Consider the following 19,501-nt stretch of genomic DNA (forward strand, 5'->3'; position numbering starts at 1 on the left):
CACAAACTGGATCACATCTTGGAGCAGCTCACTGCGGTCGTGAGTTCTCAGAATCGGCTCTTTGAGCACAAGAATGACGACATCACGGAGCGTAAGGTTGATAACATCATGGAGAAGCTCGCAGCTCTCCAACGGGAGATTGAGAGACCAGTGTCGGACTGTTAGAGCAGCTTTGAAATTCATATGAGTTGTTCTCACTAAAGTAAAAACCACCATCACTTCATGCGGATACCCCTTCTGTGCCAGCTGTGGTCTCAAGGCTGGAGCTGAACATCAACCTCTGAGCGCAAACTGGATCAGATCTTGGAGCAGCTCACTGCGGTCATTTTTGGCATTTTTCCCATCATTGGATAGTAAAACAGTGAAGACAGACAGGAAAGTGGGAAAGACACACAGTAAGGGGCCACAGGTTAGACTCAAATCCAGGCTGCTGCCCCCTCACATGTGGCATGTGGTCACCTGCTCACCCACTGAGCTAAACTGGCACCCTGCACAGTCCTGATTGGCCAACACTTGGATTGGGGTGAGGAAATCTCCTTTCGAAAAAAATCATTCTTTTGAAATAAATTACAGTGGAAATTGTGAAAAACTGATTAACTGATAAACAGCATCAACTATTTGAGCCAAGTAGCTGTTGTATTCAGTCAGATCATTTCCATAGAGGCACTTTGCATCAGCAGCACAATGCTCCAGTGCTCTGGGAGAGTTTATAGTCCTGAGAGTTGAACACTGGATGACTGACAGCTGTCCTTCATCACAACAGAAGCCACAGAAATCCTCCTCATCAAAAACATGACTTTGATCTGCGTCCTCATCTGGATTCTCCTCTGCTGCTGCTTCACAGGTAAAGTCCAGAGAATCAAACTCCTCTCCTCTATCAACATCTGTTCCTCTGAAATGAAGCCCACAAAACCATGAAGCTGCTTTATGTTTTTGTCTCTGTGTCCTCAGAGTCCAGAGGACAGATCACAGTGACTCAGCCTGGAGCAGTGAGCTCTGCTGTGGGAGGATCTGTGAGCATCAAGTGTACGACCAGTCAGAATGTTTATGTTTCTGGCAACAACCACTATTTATCCTGGTACCAACAGAAAGATGGAGGAGTTCCTAAACTGCTCATTTACTATGTTAACAATCGAGTATCAGGGATTCCAGCTCGTTTTACAGGCAGTGGATCAAACACTGACTTCACTCTGACCATCAGTGGAGTCCAGGCTGAAGATGCAGCAGTTTATTACTGTCAGAGTCTTCACTATCCTAACAGTCAGTATGTGTTCACACAGTGAAAAACAGTCGTACAAAAACCTCCCTCAGTCAGACTGAACAGAAACTGAAGTGACTGCTGTAGGTGGAAGATACTGCAGAGACTGATACAGTTCACTGAGGACACGGACACACACACACACACACACACACACACACACACACACACACACACACACACACACACACACACACACACAGAGGGAAAATGTCATTGTTGCTAAAGGAAAACAAAGTTGGAAATATATCATTTATTTTTAACAAATCATTTATGACCTTTGACCTCTGCTTCATACCAGCTCAAATAAATCTCAATTTCTAAATATTGATCATTATCAAAAATCATATTTCTGTAAGAAAAAATATCTTACACTAAATGAACTCAGCAAAAGTCAGTGAGTCATAATTATCTGCACAATTTAGCAAATACTTCAAATAGAAACTTTAAGTCCAAATCAATCAAATGATCAAATTTCCATCTTTTCTTTCTCAGGTTTTTAGATTTTCTCTTTTTTGCTCTTCAACACTGCCATGGTCCAAAGACCTGTTGACTTCCTATTCATGTTTTTGATTATTAATATGATTCGTTTCATTTATTTTCTGTTTTCCAGTCGCATCTCTTCGTCCCTCTGTTCCTTATGTTCTGTCAACCCGTGTCTCAGAGCTATTCTCTGGTTCCCTGTTTTATTTGGATTCTGCGTTCTGTGTGAGTGTATTCGTCATGTCTGATGAGGTTCAGCTGTGTCTGCCTTCTGTGGTGTATTCCCTCGTTACCCTCTGTGCATATTAGTATGTGTTCTAATAATAGCACTGACACATGTTCACATTCCTCAAATTGAGTTATTAATATTTAAACAGGTTATAGTCAAAGGTCAGCTGCCAATCTCAGAGTTAACCAACTCTGACTTTAAACTTAGGAGTTAAAACTGCTTTGTTCCTGAAAGCAGTTGAACAAATTGAGTTGAGATGGAATCTTGAGCTCTCAGTTTGAGAACAGATGAAGGTAAATTTATTGAACTGTTTACCTCGACTTAAGCACATACCTGTGTACTGAACAGCCCTCGTCAGTGGATCCCAACACCAGTATTTGACAGTAACAGGTGAGCCTCAACTTTAATTGGTAAAGAGACACCATGAGAACTGACATTACAATACTTTTATTTTACAAAAGTCAGCGTCTTTCAGTTCAAAGTTTGTTAGGCAGCTATTGTACATTTAAAACAACAACACAAACACAACGCAGCAACAAGAAACTATGCAGTATATTATAACCGAATACTTAAACATGACTGCACAACAACCTTTCAAAAGAACATTTGTAGATGAATTGTTATTTTCCTTCCAATACTTGAAGCATTTTCTGAGCATCACTTTTTGGTGCATGGCTTGTTGCATGCATACCCCACCTGTCTCAACGGGACTATAAATACAACTATATACAGTCACATTTGTAAAAACAAAAAACTTTTATACTAAACACTTTTAAAATGTACAATTTTGAAGAAGCCCAGGAGCAATCCCATTTCAGAACACTTAGAATAACACAACTTCCTCCCAAAAGGCCACAGGTTTCAACCACAGCTTTCCAGCATCAGTTCATGTAAATGCAGCTACAGCTTTCCAAATCCCAGGAATCCTTTTAATGCAGTGTTCATAAGATCTTTAAATTGATCCTCGTATGCAACACGTCTCGGAAGATACAGGGATAAGCTGCACATCGATGCGTATGGGATGCACCGTATCCCCGACTCCTGATCATAAAAGTCTATGTTGCAGGACCCCAGTGGTGGAAGTAAGTCAGCCCCAGTTATAAAGACCAGCAGCTCTTCAAACGTGTGGTCCACCTCTTGCTCTGTTAAAATACATACAACTAGTAAATAAACCGTAATGTGTAGGTTCATGAATAAAAGATTTATAATCAGTTACACTGACTGTTATGTAGAGCGGTTGCATTAATGACAATTTAGGAGTCAAAAACAGGTTGTCAGGCAAAACTAATACTGCGAAGCATCGTATAATGAAAAAGCAAAGCAATCCTGCCCTCCTAAGACACAGGACATTAATTTTTGTCCTCCGAGTCAGAGACCTGTATGTCAAGGACCCTTGACAGGTATTCATATACCTAAATGCCAAGAGAAAGAAAATATGTGTGTCGTCGTTAGGATAGGGATTTATGTTGGTGTGAGAGACTGTAGCCTTCAAGTTCATATTGTTCAATGTGAAAGAAATCTCCGTCCCGGATCATCCGTGGATCGGGTTTCCTCCTGAGGCGTGGGCACCGATAAGCAGAGTCCATCCTTTAACCTATAACAAAATTAAAATATTCTCAAGCATGATCAACGGTTAATCACGGTACCGGCCGGAGTACCGGGAGCAGTTTGGAAGAACAAGAAGACGCCGAGACTGTTCTAGATTGTCATTCCAAACTAACTCAAAGTTTATTCTTTTGTGCAGCAGTTTTATAGGCAGACAACAAGTTTCAGTTTCAGACCTTGCCCACTGGGTGGGGTGGCGTCCTTCTAACAGTTGGAATCCTTTGTTCAGACACAAAAACCAGATGGTCTTTACATAAACATCTTCTGCAAGGGAGTGATAGGTAAAAGAGTGATTTGTCGGTGTTTTCCCTCCAACCTTAGCATCTACTTTCACGCCATAAATCTTGAGTTGACAAGGCAAGAGAAAATACACTCCTAGACATAGAATACAGAGTTCTTTCATTAGTGAAGTCTGAAACAAACCACCTGGCCCTTAACAAGCTCTTTTCTAAGAGATAAAGAAGGGAGGATGGGAATAAGGGAGTGATCTCTTGTGGTATTTTCAACCTTGGAGTACCAGCCTGTGATTCTTACACATTAATTCTTGGGTCAGAGAGAAAGAGAAAGACAACTAGTAAATGGGCCTTATTTAGTAACAGTTTTCCTGTATAATATCACTATAAAACAATATCCTGTAAATGCTACCATGGTATCAAAATTCACAACACAATGACAGTTATGACATGTTGTGTTTCAGGTGATTTTACAGAAAAAAAACAAAACAAAATAACGTACTGAATACTTTTAACAAAAAAACTCTGTATATTAAATGACTTCTTAAAATACCTACCCCAACACTGATCACGAGAATAGACTCATTCTTATACAGCGCTTTTCTGCTCCACCTGCTCAGTGTTTTATACAACAAACTGCAACATGCTGAAACATTTCATTACACAGCATGCAATGAATTTGCATAAATGTAATGTCTTTAATATCCTGCTTAGTAATGGCAGTGTCTCTCAATTCCCCTTCGCACTTACTCTTTAACATAAACTTCGCTTTACTTCATGTATTGAAAGTGACTTAATTCTACTGACTCATATTGACTACAGATAGCACACTGGCTTCCAATTAGAACCGTGGAAATCATTATTTAGAGTTTAATATTGACATCACCACAAAATTAAGACAAACACTCGATTCTTATTTAATATAGATATTTTTTTATTCTTTAAAACTTTAAACAAACTTTCAACTTTAAACAAAGCAATGAAAAATGAGAGAAGAAATTGGAAAAAAAAAAAAAAAAGCAGTGTGAAAGTAAGACCAGCATGAAAGTCACAGTTAGTCAGGTCAGGACTGGGGACACTGGTCTCTCCTCAGTGGCTCTGAGACCAGAGCCTGGCAGCCCTGGGTGGCCTCACAGGTCACAGAGCCCACCTTCATCCAGCGGTCTGCAGGGAGCCTCAGGGTGCTGCTCCAGCTGTAGAGGCCGTCGTTCTGCAGCACCACGGGGCTCCTGCTCTCCTCCCAGCTGATGCTGCCACTGCCATCCACCTTCCAGGACAGACTCCAGTCTGAGGGGAAGCCCTTGTTGGCCAGACATGTGATTGTTGCAGTCCCCTGCTGTAGCTCCTCACTGGAGGGGGGCAACACTGTCAGGACGGGACGGGTATCACCTAGGAGACACCAATCAGCTTAGAGCACAGGGAGCACACAGCTGTCAATCAAACCACAGACAGTCGGACACCTTTACTGTAAGAGCTGATTTTCTCCGTTAAGAAGTTTCTGTCAGGTGTTTTTTCTGCTCCACCAGTCATTCACTCACACATTGTTTCACTTCCCTTTAAGAAACCTCTCATGCATATCAGCACAGAGAGAATCATCACACAGTTTGAGCTGAAATATGTTCAAACTACACTGGAAATAAAAGAAGCAGATGTGGAAACATTTACAAAACAAGTTTAAAATCATCAATATTGTACATGACTGACATTAATATTAACTGGAAACAAATAAATAGAATAAATTAATTAATTCAGCGACACAAAATCCACTTCATGTATATCTAAAACAATTTTTAAAATTCACACAAACTCAAAGTAATTTCAAACAATACTTGAAAGTTTTTCTTCTTTATATTATTGTTAGATTTTTTTTCAGTTTAATTTGACTGAAATGTAGACATAATATTTTGACAGAGCAGATCTGAATTATCCTCCACGACACAAGAGGATGATAAAAAATTCCAGCATCAAACTTATTGTAAAGCTACGTGCTTTTCTCTTAAAATCAGAAGAGAAATTGTTAAATGCACTTTAATAAAAAGACAGTATTTGATAGTAAACCAGAATAAACTTACGTCCAACTTGCAGTCTGGTTCCTCCACCAAAAGTCCACCACAGTGATACAAACTCATTGAGGCGCCGTACAAAAACCTCTGACTGTAGAGAGACACGGCTCTCTGACTCTGAAACAAACAAACTCAACAAAATCATTCACTGTTTGCACAGCAGCCACGACTCAGCTGATGTGACTTCTTCAAATACCATCATACAATGTTAGTTTAAATACAGTTCAATCCATGAGCTTTTGGACGATCACATTTTTTTGTCCTGTCCCGTTCGGCAATGAAGCAATCAGAATTATTGTCTGAAGGCCAAGAAAAATTCTCCACAGATTTATTTTCTCAAGTGTATCATTATGGCTTTGCCATACTGGTCCACTTGATTGATCTTCATTATTTTTTTATTTTTTTATTTTTTTAAATGATTACAATTGGAACAGATATAACCGGGGGATCGTAAAGAGAAAGACAGATAAGAGAAGTTTAAGAAAAGGAGAGGGAAAGAAAAACAGAGGGGAAGAGGGACAGTGAGAAAAGACAATGAAAACCCATAAGATCACCTGCTGGAAGAAAAAGAAGAAAACAAGCAAAAAGAGAACAACACAGTAGGGAGACCACAGCAACAACCTAGATAAGCATAAGTAAGAGTAAATAATAAAGACTGAATGCTACTGAGCAGCACAAAAGACCGACAGCAGACGATATGCTTAGAGGCAGCATCCAAGGAAGACGGTGAGTGTCTGTGCACACCTGTGTGCGTGAGTGCGCTTGTTTTCAAAAGGTTTCTCCATGTAACTATCTAATAGTAATTGCGGGGAGCCATAGCACTGCCCCCCAGGACATGGAGCAAGCACGGAGGACATCCAGGACCCAGACATCTAGATTCCCCCCAGAGCACAAGAGCCCAAGCAGGACCACTGGAGGGACAGCCGCCTCCCTCCTAGAAACAAGCTGGGGAGAGCCCCAGACGGGTGTGTGTGGGGGGGCGGTGAGATGGAGTCTAAGACCCAACCAGACATATAAACTGAAGGAAAAAAATGTCCATCCCGGTTTTCCCTCCAAGGCACGAGCGATAAGCAGAGTTCTGTCCTTTCCTTCTAAGATTCCTAATTATTTAAAGTAACACTCAGGTATGCCATTCAGCGTGTTAGTACGAGCTCGGGAGCAGCTTGGGAGAACAAGAAAACAGAGACTGCTTTAGGTTGCCTTCCCAATCGACTCAAAGGTTTATTTAGTACATAACAGCTTATATAGAGGAAAAAAAAGGTTCGTGTGTCAGCTTTCCCAGTTCAAACCGGTACAGACCAAATAAGGAAACGTCTTCCTGCCTTGTGAGCAGAGAAGTATCCTTTGTGTAGTTTATCAGTTCAGCTACAATTTATGATCATCCCAGCAAAATACACTCCTAGACATAGAATACAGAGTTCTTTCATTAGTGAATTCTGAAACGAACCACCTGGCCTTTAACGAGCCTTTTTCTAAGAGATAAAGAAAAAGGGAGGATGGGAGTAAGGAAGTGGTCTCGTCTCTGTGGTATTTTCGACCTTGGCGTACCAGCCCGTGAGTCTTACACATCAATTCTTGGGTCAGAGAGAAAGAGAAAAACAACTATTAAATGGGCCTTATTGAGTAACTCTTTTCTGTATAATATCACAATAAAACAATATCCTGTAAATGCTACCATGGTATCAAAATATCACAACAGTTCCCCCCTTTTATCATGAAATGATAACATAGTATAAAGACAGAATGTAATAACATAATATAAAGACAAATCATAACTGTAACTGGTCCTTCGAGCAAGCTTAATATCAAAAATTCTGAGAGCGTATACATGGTATCACACAACAGACAATAATCATCGAAAACATGCTGCAACGGTTACAAAGGCTACAATTAGTTTCTTCCATCTTCCAAACGTGTCCTGTAGCCACTTATGTAGCCACTGACCGTGACCTGTATTGGCAATTAGTTCTATCTTCAATGCTTCAAGTTTATTCATAGCTTGTGTGAATGGACCGTTAGGAGCGGTATTATTGGGAATGAAAGTACAGCATACATCAACGGTCACTAGACCACAGGTACCGGTCCAATTAACAGGTAAAGCTAATCTAAGGGTATTATTGCACATCCAATAAGCGTGTGGGATTGGTCTGGTCAGGCGCGTGACCATGTGTGATTTAACTAACTCCCCCCAGTCAGTATCATTTAAGACACCCTCTGGGGGAACAATGATCGATTCTGCGCTCGAACTTGAACTGTGTGTGTGTTCCTCCAGATATGATACAACTTCAGCCACAGAGACAGCTAGCCATGTCTCATTACAGCGTGCACCTGGGGAGTCAGAGAAGAATGTGTAGTTATCCTTTGTATAATCTATGTGTGTGTCTGGGCCAGTTAACTTTAGTCTGCGCAGACATATCATACTAGTATTAAAATGGAAAGGGATCTGTCCTAAGGGCAGTGAGGGCTTTAACCTATTCTTGGGGCGTTTCATTGGGGCGCAGGTCCCTGCGGTGTCATTAGATAACTTCAATAATTCGCCTAATGGAGTCTCAGGGTTAGTTGGTGTGTGTGCGTGTCTAAGTAAGCAGTCGAGAGGGCTCAGAGTCAACTGTAAAGTGTCTTTAAGGAGAGCATTATCTCTGCCGATTTTCTCTAGTCCCTCAGTGAGGGGGAAACCGGATATGGGGTATCCTACTATTACCTGTTCTGGATTAGCCTTTGAACAGACATAACAGTTACTGTTTCCTAAGTCACGAGCGGCTGTTCTGGCATTTTCATACCAGGAGTTGACTCCTGTTCTAGAGGGCGCATAAGATGGTTTATTAGTGGCGTCTATGTTGCTATTTACTGATTTTAGGGAGCGTAATGAGTGCATTAAGTAGGTGTCTTGCAAAATAGAGCATGAGGTATAGTCAGCAAAATATGACCTGCAGAAATGTGAACATGGTTGCAGTCTACAACACGAAATAGCAAAGAAAAATCCTAAGGTTAATGCGATAGATATGATAAATAACCTAAATATATAAGAAAAACAGTTCTTCAGTCGTCTCCTGGCCTGGTCCCAGGTTCGAGAGACACAGAATAAGCGTCGTGTGATGACAATGGGCATTTCATTTTCTCCATTATCAGGATGGAATGAGTCTAGCTTTATCAGGTTAGACATCATGTGGTACTTCCGGCTTTCTGTTCCTGCTGGATGTTTGAGTACCTTGTTGTTGTTCTTTCAGACGTTGTGTGTTAATCAGTGATTGCGTGTGTGTATGTACATTGGATCCGGGCGCTGGCTCGCCTGAGATGTCATCTACCCGTGTGTGTTTATTTGTTCTTGTTCCTGGCGCTGGCCCGCCGGAGATGTCATCTGCTTGATCCGACGCCTGAGATGGTCCGATTGGGCTGGTCTTAACCCTGCTGGCATGAATCCACTGAGGTTGTCCGTCTGTGAGGATGCTGGTTCTTCGTCACTGCCAGTACAGTCTGGGGCTGGAACACGCGCGGCCTCCCAGAGTGTCCTTGGTTTTAGCAACTTCTCCAACACGCATCTCCTTGTCTCCACTGGTGGAACTGTGGAGGGGAAAGGCTGAGAGAGACAAACTTTCTGATAGTTATTATTCAGTTTTTCTACCAGGTTGTGAACATCAGTGGACAATGCAATATACATCACCTTCTACTAGCGGTGCCCCTCTGGAAGCTGACCATGGTGTTGGGAATAGTCTTATTTCAAATGGAGATAATTTGGTTACTGCAGATGGAGTCATTTTAATCTCACAGAGGACTTGAGGAAGTAATTTGACCCAGGTCATTAAAGTTTTAGCACACTTTTGAATTACTTCTAATGTGAATGAAGATCCTCTATCACTGTTAATCTGGTGAGGTATTCCGAATCTGGGTATTATTTCATTGCTCAACTTTTGACAGACTACTTCTGCAGTTTCTTTTGAGGTTGGATAAGCTTCTACCCATTTACTAAATTGATCCACTATTACCAGTAAGTACTTGATGCTTCCTTGTGCTGGCATATGTGTGAAATCAATTTGTAATGTATGAAATGGAAAATCTGGTTGTGGTAAATGCTGATGTTTTGCTTTTGAGCTACCTACATTAGTTCGCGCACATGTTAGACAGGTTGCTAATATGCTTTTTACTGCATGTGATGTTTTCTCAATTACAAATCTTAATTTTATTGCCCCTATTACCCCTCTTTGTCCGACATGACTCACACAGTGAAAATGTCGGGCAAGGACTGGCATCAGGGAATATGGGAGGGCAATCAAACCCTTAAGATTTTGTATAAGCCATCTCTGTCATCTAAGGTACAGTCATTATTCTCCCAATAGGTGTAATCACATGCAGAGGCTTGCTCTTGTATGAATTTTAAATCAACATTTGTTTCTAAATAGTCTGGGAGTGTAACAAGTGGCAGCTGTAGGGGCACAGATAATACTTCCTGCGGAGGTGGGAGCTGCAGCCTTGGCTGTCACGTCTGCTAAGGCATTACCTGTTGCTTCGTCTGTGTCAGCTGTACTGTGTCCTTTCGTTTTTACAACTGCAACGGCCGATGGTAACTGTATAGCCTGAAAAAGTCTTTGAACAAAATCAGAATTTAGCAATTTATTTTCCATCAGCAGATCTAAATCCTCTTTGTCTCCACAATGTGCCAAAGTCATGCACAACGCCAAATGCATAGCGGCTGTCTGTGTAAATTGTCACATGCTTATCCAAATGGAGCTCACAGGCGCGTATTAAAGCCATGAGCTCTGCTTTTTGTGCTGAGTGAAATGGTAATGAGTGAGCCTCTAGTATGATGTCAGGCAATGTCACCACTGAATAGCCACAAAGAAATGAGTTGTCTCTCGGCCTTGAACAGGACCCGTCCACATAAACCGTGGCTGAGTCTGGGATAGGTGTTTGCTCTAAATCTGGACGTGGTGCTGTGGATTCCTGTATACGTGTCATGCAGTCATGATCGTCAAGCCTGTCTGAGCCATCCTGTCGGTCAGAAGAACACAGCATAGGATCAATAAATGTGCTGGCGAATCAGGTGTGCTGCTCGCTTTTATAGTGAGATTTGCATATGTTGTGTAGTTATGTTTGCTAGAATGGTCGTGACCTGGTGATTGGTGTGTAGAATAGTGTCATGTGAGAGTGTGAGCTTCTCGCAGTCCCTTATCATGATAGAGCAAGCTGCTACTGCCCTCAGGCAGGCCGGCATTCCCTGAACAATTCAGGCAGCACCTTTGAGTGGCGGAGGTCAGCACTCCCTGTAATGCATTGAAAGAGGCAGTCATTTCTGTGGACCACAGTATTCGAGGAGGCTTCTCTTTTTTACAACAGTCACGCAGAATGTGGTCATGAAAAGAACAGTCTGGTATCCACTGTCTGCAATAGTTCACCATGCCCAGGAAGGACAACATTTCCTACTGTGTAGTGGGACGAGGGACGGAGGTCACAGCTTTGACCCTGTCTGTAGTCATGGAACGTTTTCCGTGAGACAGTGTGAATCCCAAATATTGAACAGAAGTCTGACAGTACTGCATTTTCTTTGCTGATGCTTTGTGGCCAGTCTTTTGGAGGTGCTGGAGAAGCATGTGTGTAGCAGTTTGACATAGTTTTTCACTTTCAGCACAGAGGAGGAGGTCATCCACATGTGGATCAGGGTGCAGCCCTGGAGGAGTGAAGCACCATTGAGAAAGCAGCAGAGCTGTCTATCATGCCTTGGGGCAAACGAGTCCAAGTGTACTGCTTATTTCTATGTGTGAATGCAAATAACAGCTGTGTGTCTTCATGCACAGGTACTGAGAAAAAGGAGCGGAGCATAAATCCACCACGGTAAAATGTGTATGCAATGCATGTCAATATGCTGTGAACATCTGAAACGAGAGGTGGCAGAGGAATGTTGACTGCATTAATTTGCCTTAAGTCTTGTATGAAACGCCATACGCCAGGTTTGTTAGGCTTTGGCACAGGATTGACAGGAGTGTGGGCTTTATTACTCCTGTAGTCAATAAATCTCCTATCATGACATCTAGGGCTGCGGCTTTTTCGGCAGAAATGGGATGTTGCTTGACATATACTGGCTTGTTGTGTTTTAATAGGTGTACGTGATAAAGTGTACAGTCAATAAATCCTATATCATTCTCACTTTTTGACCATAATGTCATATTCTGGTATTCAGCTGGCAACGTAAGTGCAGAAATAGTACAGTGGATAGGGTAGGTTAGATCTATGTGTCGACATGGTGTAGTTATGTCATAACCTATGTCTGAGTTATGTGACAAAATCACTGTTTGACCTTAGAGAAACAAAAGTGTGGCTCCCAGTCATGGGATTACCTGGTAGTGGCGTCTGTACACGTTTTTTTGGCACAGTGTGTGACATGGAGTACCGGACAAAAAGGATGTTGAGTTCATTCTCTGCTGAGGGTCCAGCTGACACAGAGGATGTTCCTTCTCCATCATGTCGGTACATAGGGCAGAGAAAACATAAGCTGTTATCAGTGTCAGCAAACATTTCACCCTTTATGTTAAATGAAATACACAAATTCATTTTTGCTCTGGGTGTCTGCGGCTGCTGGAAAACTGAGCTAAATTTGCACCTCTAGCTTGTCCAACAGTGCATAAAGCGTTTTATGAATACTAGGATAGATTCATCAGGCTTCTGTTTACACATAGTTACTGCATTTAAGTCAATTTTGTCTCTGGACATTGTTAGCAGGAATTTCTTTAGATTCTTAAAGAAATTGGTGATTTTGTCATTATTTACCCACAAAAACTCTGCAGTTGTGGATGCTTTATCATGCTTTGGATCTAATTCACCTCTCTCTCTTATGAGTTGTGACTCGGTTACTCCAGGAATGCATTGACACAATATGTACCTGTAATCCGGACCACCCAAATGGTGATATCTGGTACTTCTCTGTAGTGCAGAGACAAAGGCTGTAGGATTTTTAAGAGGATCGGGAAGCTCTTTAATAGTTGTCACTAATTCTGAGATTTTAGGGGGCTGAATACAACACTGATCTCCTATTATCATAAAGGGGTAAGTGTCATTGACGTCACTAGATTTTGGTTCTGTTTGTTTACTACCGCGAGTGTTGGCGTGAGGACCTTTGTCATTCCGGCTTTGTTTTTCCTTTTTTCCTTTTAGATAAGTCTTTATTAAAGTTCGGGTAACAGGTATTTCTTTAGCTACCTCTAAACCTCTAGCTACGATATCGTGGCGTTTCATGTGGGTGTCTATCGTGGACACTGCCTGATGCAAAAGTTTTTCTTCATAGTCGTCTAAATTGTTTTCTCATAAGTTCCTCACATTCTTCTTTCAAAAGTTTTTCTCTTTTTTTATGTTCTGCTAATTCTTCCTTGCGGCGTATATATTGTTTTTCCTGATCCTGTTTAATTAGGTGTCTAAGATCCGTTGCATGTGATTCAGATTTTTCGTCGCTTTCTTTTGAGCTGGTTGGATCAGAATGCTGACATCGTTTGCGTGCAGCTGCTACAGCGACTATTAATTCGGTCTCATCGTAATGAGGTGGGGCTGTAGGCTGAACGGCTGAACATGCAAGACTAGCTTTTCCTGCGGTAGGTTTATGTTCTTTGCTAGAGCCTGCACTAGTTTTATTTGATGTTAAAGCATCTACACCTGGTTCCGGTCCCTTTTTCCATAGTGGTAACATTTGATGTATCACGTCGCGGCATTCTGTCATATATTTTCTACAGGACTTTTTAAGCAGACTACTTTTCTTATCACAAATGATATTCAACATTTCTACTGACCTGTTTTCTGGCGATAATCGTTCGGGATAGGGCTCCGAAAAGAAATTAGAATGCATTGAACTTACAGTCCGTAAGTTGTAAACAAAGTCGGTCACATAAGCACTTCCGCATGTTCTGGATACGTGATCATGGACGTCTTCACCGATTCGCGGACGTAGGTTACACGTAACCGGAAATGGGAGTTGTACTGAACCGTTATTTGAGACTTTATTTTGTATTTTATTAATTTTTGGTTTTACAGGTACTTTAGATTTTTTATCGGACCTGTCTGTGGTCTTTGAATAATTCTGACCCATGTTCAGTGATTTCCAGAGGGGTTTACACGCTAGGAGGATTTAGGTTAGTATTTTCGCTGCGGCACAGCTGAGGTCACTTTAAATTTATTGCTAGCAATTTTTGTTTGGGTGAGCAACTCTCACTTAACAACAGGCAACTTCCTGTGTCACTTTTTGGTGAGCAACTTCTCACTTAACGAGCAACTTCTCGCAAAACAACAGGCAACTTCCTGTGTCTTTCTGCTTTTAATTTACTGCTTTTAACCCTTGAGACCCGTTTTTTTTTTTTTTTTTTTTTAACAAAATTAAAATATTCAAGACAACAGGCAACTTCCTGTGTCCACCAACACCACACAAGGGTTAATTTACTTTATTCGGGGACTGAGGAAGTCGTCAGTGTATCTCTCTGGATCACTAAGTGAAACTTCGTCAGCATATCCCGTTTTTTTTTATGGATCGATCACTGAGAGAGGTATAATACGGTCTTTATATAAATATGAAAGACGCATATTTACCTTCTGTCAGTCCATCCCACTTCTGACGCCAAATTGAAGGAAAAAAATGTCCATCCCGGTTTTCCCTCCAAGGCACGAGCGATAAGCAGAGTTCTGTCCTTTCCTTCTAAGATTCCTAATTATTTAAAGTAACACTCAGGTATGCCATTCAGCGTGTTAGTACGAGCTCGGGAGCAGCTTGGGAGAACAAGAAAACAGAGACTGCTTTAGGTTGCCTTCCCAATCGACTCAAAGGTTTATTTAGTACATAACAGCTTATATAGAGGGAAAAAAAGGTTCGTGTGTCAGCTTTCCCAGTTCAAACCGGTACAGACCAAATAAGGAAACGTCTTCCTGCCTTGTGAGCAGAGAAGTATCCTTTGTGTAGTTTATCAGTTCAGCTACAATTTATGATCATCCCAGCAAAATACACTCCTAGACATAGAATACAGAGTTCTTTCATTAGTGAATTCTGAAACGAACCACCTGGCCTTTAACGAGCCTTTTTCTAAGAGATAAAGAAAAAGGGAGGATGGGAGTAAGGAAGTGGTCTCGTCTCTGTGGTATTTTCGACCTTGGGGTACCAGCCTGTGAGTCTTACACATCAATTCTTGGGTCAGAGAGAAAGAGAAAAACAACTATTAAATGGGCCTTATTGAGTAACTCTTTTCTGTATAATATCACAATAAAACAATATCCTGTAAATGCTACCATGGTATCAAAATATCACAACATAAACATAGACAAAGCTCTTCATAAAACATGCCTCATCCACAGACATTCGTATAAACACTAAATCCTATGCCTGAGTGCTTTCTATCTAGCATTGAGACAAATGTTCAGCATTTTACTCTCACCAGTCAGAGAGTCTAAAATATTTGAAACTGTAGCCTTTTGTGTTTGTCACTGATCAATATCTGAGTAATATTATTCATAATTAGGCACTAACACACATGGTGTCTTGATGCACGCTCAATCATCCAGGTAAGTAAAACCCACAAGGTTGATTCTGTTCATCTGGACGCAGCGTTTTCAGGGGGAGAAACGTTTCGTCACTCATCCAGGTGACTTCTTCAGTCTCAGCTGACTGCAGGTTTCTCCAACCTTAGAAACAGTACATTTGCATAATGACTGAAACCAGCCCACTGAAGGACCAATGGGCTGGGAGGTCAGTTCCTTGATCATTAATATGCAAATTCTCATGACCATTAATCAACAGCCACTGATCAACGGCCATGAGTAACACACATGGTCTGGTGCAAAGATTCAGTATAAGTTCTGACGATGTGCTGCTTATGTTTTTATGCTGTAATCTTTATAGTGTAGTACAGAGCACGATGAAGAAATGATGACTTTTCTTCGTGCAAATATTTACCAACTGTATTACCAGATTTTAAGTACGTCACAGAATAGCCTGCCCAATCCTCACAACCAAAGCTTGCTCAGCATAAGATGCACAATGTAAAACTTTAAAAAAATGCTTTTAAAAATAATCAACAAAACACAAATTGTTGATTTTATGAATAACTCAATGGATTAATTAAAAAGAGAAAGAGGAAAAAAGATGAAATTACAGCAGACAGAAATACCAAATCACTGATTCTTGAACACAGAGTAAACCTTTTATAATGGACAAGGGCATTTCCATGATTTCCATAGAGAGGCACTTTGCATCAGCAGCACCATGCTCCAGTGCTCTGGGAGAGTTTATAGTCCTGAGAGTTGAACGCTGGATGACTGACAGCTGTCCTTCATCACAACAGAAGCCACAGAAATCCTCCTCATCAAAAACATGACTTTGATCTGCGTCCTCATCTGGACTCTCCTCTGCTGCTGCTTCACAGGTAAAGTCCAGAGAATCAAACTCCTCTCCTCTATCAACATCTGTCCCTCTGAAATGAAGCCCACAAAACCATGAAGCTGCTTTATGTTTTTGTCTCTGTGTCCTCAGAGTCCAGAGGACAGATCACAGTGACTCAGCCTGGAGCAGTGAGCTCTGCTGTGGGAGGAACTGTGAGCATCAAGTGTAGGACCAGTCAGGATGTTCGTGTTTGGAGCAACAACCATCTTTTAGCCTGGTACCAACAGAAAGATGGAGGAGTTCCTAAACTGCTCATTTACTATGCTAGCACTCGACAATCAGGGATTCCAGCTCGTTTTACAGGCAGTGGATCAAACTCTGACTTCACTCTGACCATCAGTGGAGTCCAGGCTGAAGATGCAGCAGTTTATTACTGTCAGAGTGATCACTACATTAACAGCCAGTATGTGTTCACATAGTGAAAAGCCATCATACAAAAACCTCTCTCAAGTGCAGAGACTGATACAGTTGACTGAGTACACACACTCAAAGAAATACACTGGTTTTCATATCTTAGTGAGGATATCTAATTGACATGATGCTTTTCCTAACTGCTTACTATAACCTTAACCATCAAAAGTGAATGCCTAACTATAACCTAACTGTAACCCTGACACTAAAACCACTTTTTGAGACTCAAATGCCTTTAAACTCGTTTGGGACGAGCGTTTTTCCCCATAAGTGACTGTTGTTCTCCACAGTATAGTGGCATGCCACACGTGTAACCCACATTACAAAAAAAATCAAAAAAACAAAAAACAAAACATGTGGGGAACCTCCTCCAGATGTCACTGTTGGTGTTTCTGGAGTCAACAAACATAGTGTGTATTATTTCATCAAAAGAAGTTTATTGGTCTCCATCACCCTCAGATTTACAACCAATCCTGGAGTAGATGAAGGTAATGACATGTTCTGTTACCAACAGAAAAATGGTGAAACTCCTAAAAAGCTAACTTATAATGCTGACACTTGAGCTTCATGACCTTTGACCTCACTCACACTTCACAGAGGTTTTAAGTTTCTTGGAACCTTATCCCAACTTCACATAAATAGGATTGTTAGAAAGGTGTAAAAGTACACAACACACACGATGATTGTGCTCACTATTATTGCGTTTTACTGACAGTTATGAACTCAAGGAACACAGTCTGTTCCAGTCCAGCTCTCCCCGTCCCCGCTCGACTCTGTCTTCACTATATAGAGAAACAGAAAGAGACAGCGTCATCAGTCAGTCGCCACCACCTGTGGCTCACCTGCCTCCCGGTACCGCCCCCTTGAGCTCACTGTACCACTCCTCCCCTGCAGATGAGCCAAGGACCACACCTCCGCCACAGAAGGCAAATCAAACATACCCATTTTGTCTCTCTCTGTTATGGACACAGATGTACAGATTTGTATATAGAGTAGCATGAAAAACTCAAATGTAAGCACTCAGTAAGGTGCAGAAAAGTGCTGAACAATCATAAATTCTAAACAATCAGTTGTTTGTTTCTGCTCATTAAATTCTGTAAGAATTAGAAATGTGAAGGTCCCAAGTTCAGTCTTAGGATTTTACCTCCAACAGCAGCTTTTATCCAGGTACATGTTCTTGAACTTAAAGTGTCCGTGATGATAACAGAGATTCTATCATGATGGGTTTTATTACTTAATTTACCATGTTTTAGCCTGGTACCAACAGAAAGATGGAGGAGTTCCTAAACTGCTCATTAAGTATGCTAGCACTCGACAATCAGGGATTCCAGCTCGTTTTACAGGCAGTGGATCAAACTCTGACTTCACTCTGACCATCAGTGGAGTCCAGGCTGAAGATGCAGCAGTTTATTACTGTCAGAGTGAACACTATCCTAACAGTCAGCTTGTGTTCACACAGTGAAAAACAGTCGTACAAAAACCTCCCTCAGTCAGACTGAACAGAAACTGAAGTGACTGCTGCAGCTGGAAGATACTGCAGAGACTGATACAGTTCACTGAGGACACACACACACACACACACACACACACACACACACACACACACACACACACACACACACACACACACACACACACACACACACAAAATGAAGTGATTCATCACAAATTTGTGTCCTACATCGCATGTATGTTGTGTTCAACTTTCAAATATATATTTAACTAAAGAACAAACGTGGGCCATTAACCCTTTAAGACCTACCATAGAACCAAGTCCGCCAGAGCTTATATTATATTTTTACATGCTGTGGAGCCATTTTTTGGAGCATTTCAAGTTGCTATACATCAATACAACCATTATGGCCCATATTTTAATAATATGTCTGCATTAAGTGCATAGTAATTACATAAATTGCAAAAAAGTGCAATAAACTACAAAAAAATTTAAAATCGTTTTTGTTTTTTTAACATATATTTCTAGTTAGAGAAATTTAAGAGGCTTATCCCTCAAAACTGTAAATACAAAAAAGTTGCACAAACTAGTTTCCCACCAAAGGAAATTTATTTTGAGTGTTTTCATAGTTTTATTTTTGAGATACACCAATTTTCATATACTACAGGAAAAACGAAAAAATATATTATAGTGCAAATTTGCAAAATAACAGCATGTGCATCAAAATAAACTATTTCCAGCAGTGCAGTATGAGTCCTCAGCATCCCAGAAACGACACAGAAAGTCATGAAGTCAAACATAACTTTTAAAAACACAAGTATAAGCTCATGAGGCCACGATGGTAAAAAAACTACATTTCCGCAAAATGACGTCACTTCCGGTTTCGGGCAGGTCATGCGGTCATGTGATAGTTCGCGCTGATGGACGTAGGAAGTGTTACAAACAGCTGATCGGATCGGCAAAGCTGTTTCTGTAATATTATGTTTTTGTTGCTACAAGCGCTTTTTATGCAGTTTTTGCAAAGCTGTATGTGGAAGGAAACTGTGACCTAGGACAAGCTGATGGCATCAGATGTAAGTACAACTCCTCCGGTTTCATATGCAAAAAAAATTATTGCGCTAGCTCACGTGGTTGCAGAGCTACCGGGATTTAAAAATAGTTACGCAAAATGGAGCGTGCCGCTCCTACCGGTTCTAAAGGATTAACAGATACCAGGATAAGTCTTGTTCATGACCTTTGACCTTAGAGCAAACACTGAATCTATATCAAGATAAAATAATCTGAATCCAAAAAGCTGAAAATGTTCCTGATCAGTGAGGCTCAAAATAAAAACAACACACCTGTGAATTTAAGTGTAAACATATCAT

General features: G+C 41.1%; 2 pseudogenes across 1 annotated transcript; one reads left to right on the forward strand and one right to left on the reverse strand.

The window, feature by feature from the left end:
* Window positions 1-792: 792 nt before the first annotated feature.
* Window positions 793-1,283, forward strand: LOC146682406 (Ig kappa chain V region K-25 pseudogene; annotated as a pseudogene).
* Window positions 1,284-4,833: 3,550 nt separating this feature from the next.
* On the reverse strand, window positions 4,834-17,626 carry LOC146682407 (Ig kappa-b4 chain C region pseudogene; annotated as a pseudogene). The gene is made up of 3 exons (XR_014917732.1): window positions 17,524-17,626; window positions 5,881-5,988; window positions 4,834-5,197 (listed from the first exon to the last, which is right to left on the reverse strand). The product of XR_014917732.1 is annotated as an Ig kappa-b4 chain C region pseudogene (transcript).
* Window positions 17,627-19,501: the final 1,875 nt, after the last annotated feature.

This window comes from Copadichromis virginalis, linkage group LG22 (genome assembly GCF_057382275.1).
Source record: "Copadichromis virginalis isolate Kocher_CV1m ecotype Utaka linkage group LG22, C_Virginalis_male_GT1.1, whole genome shotgun sequence".
NCBI classification, from domain to species: Eukaryota; Metazoa; Chordata; class Actinopteri; order Cichliformes; family Cichlidae; genus Copadichromis; species Copadichromis virginalis.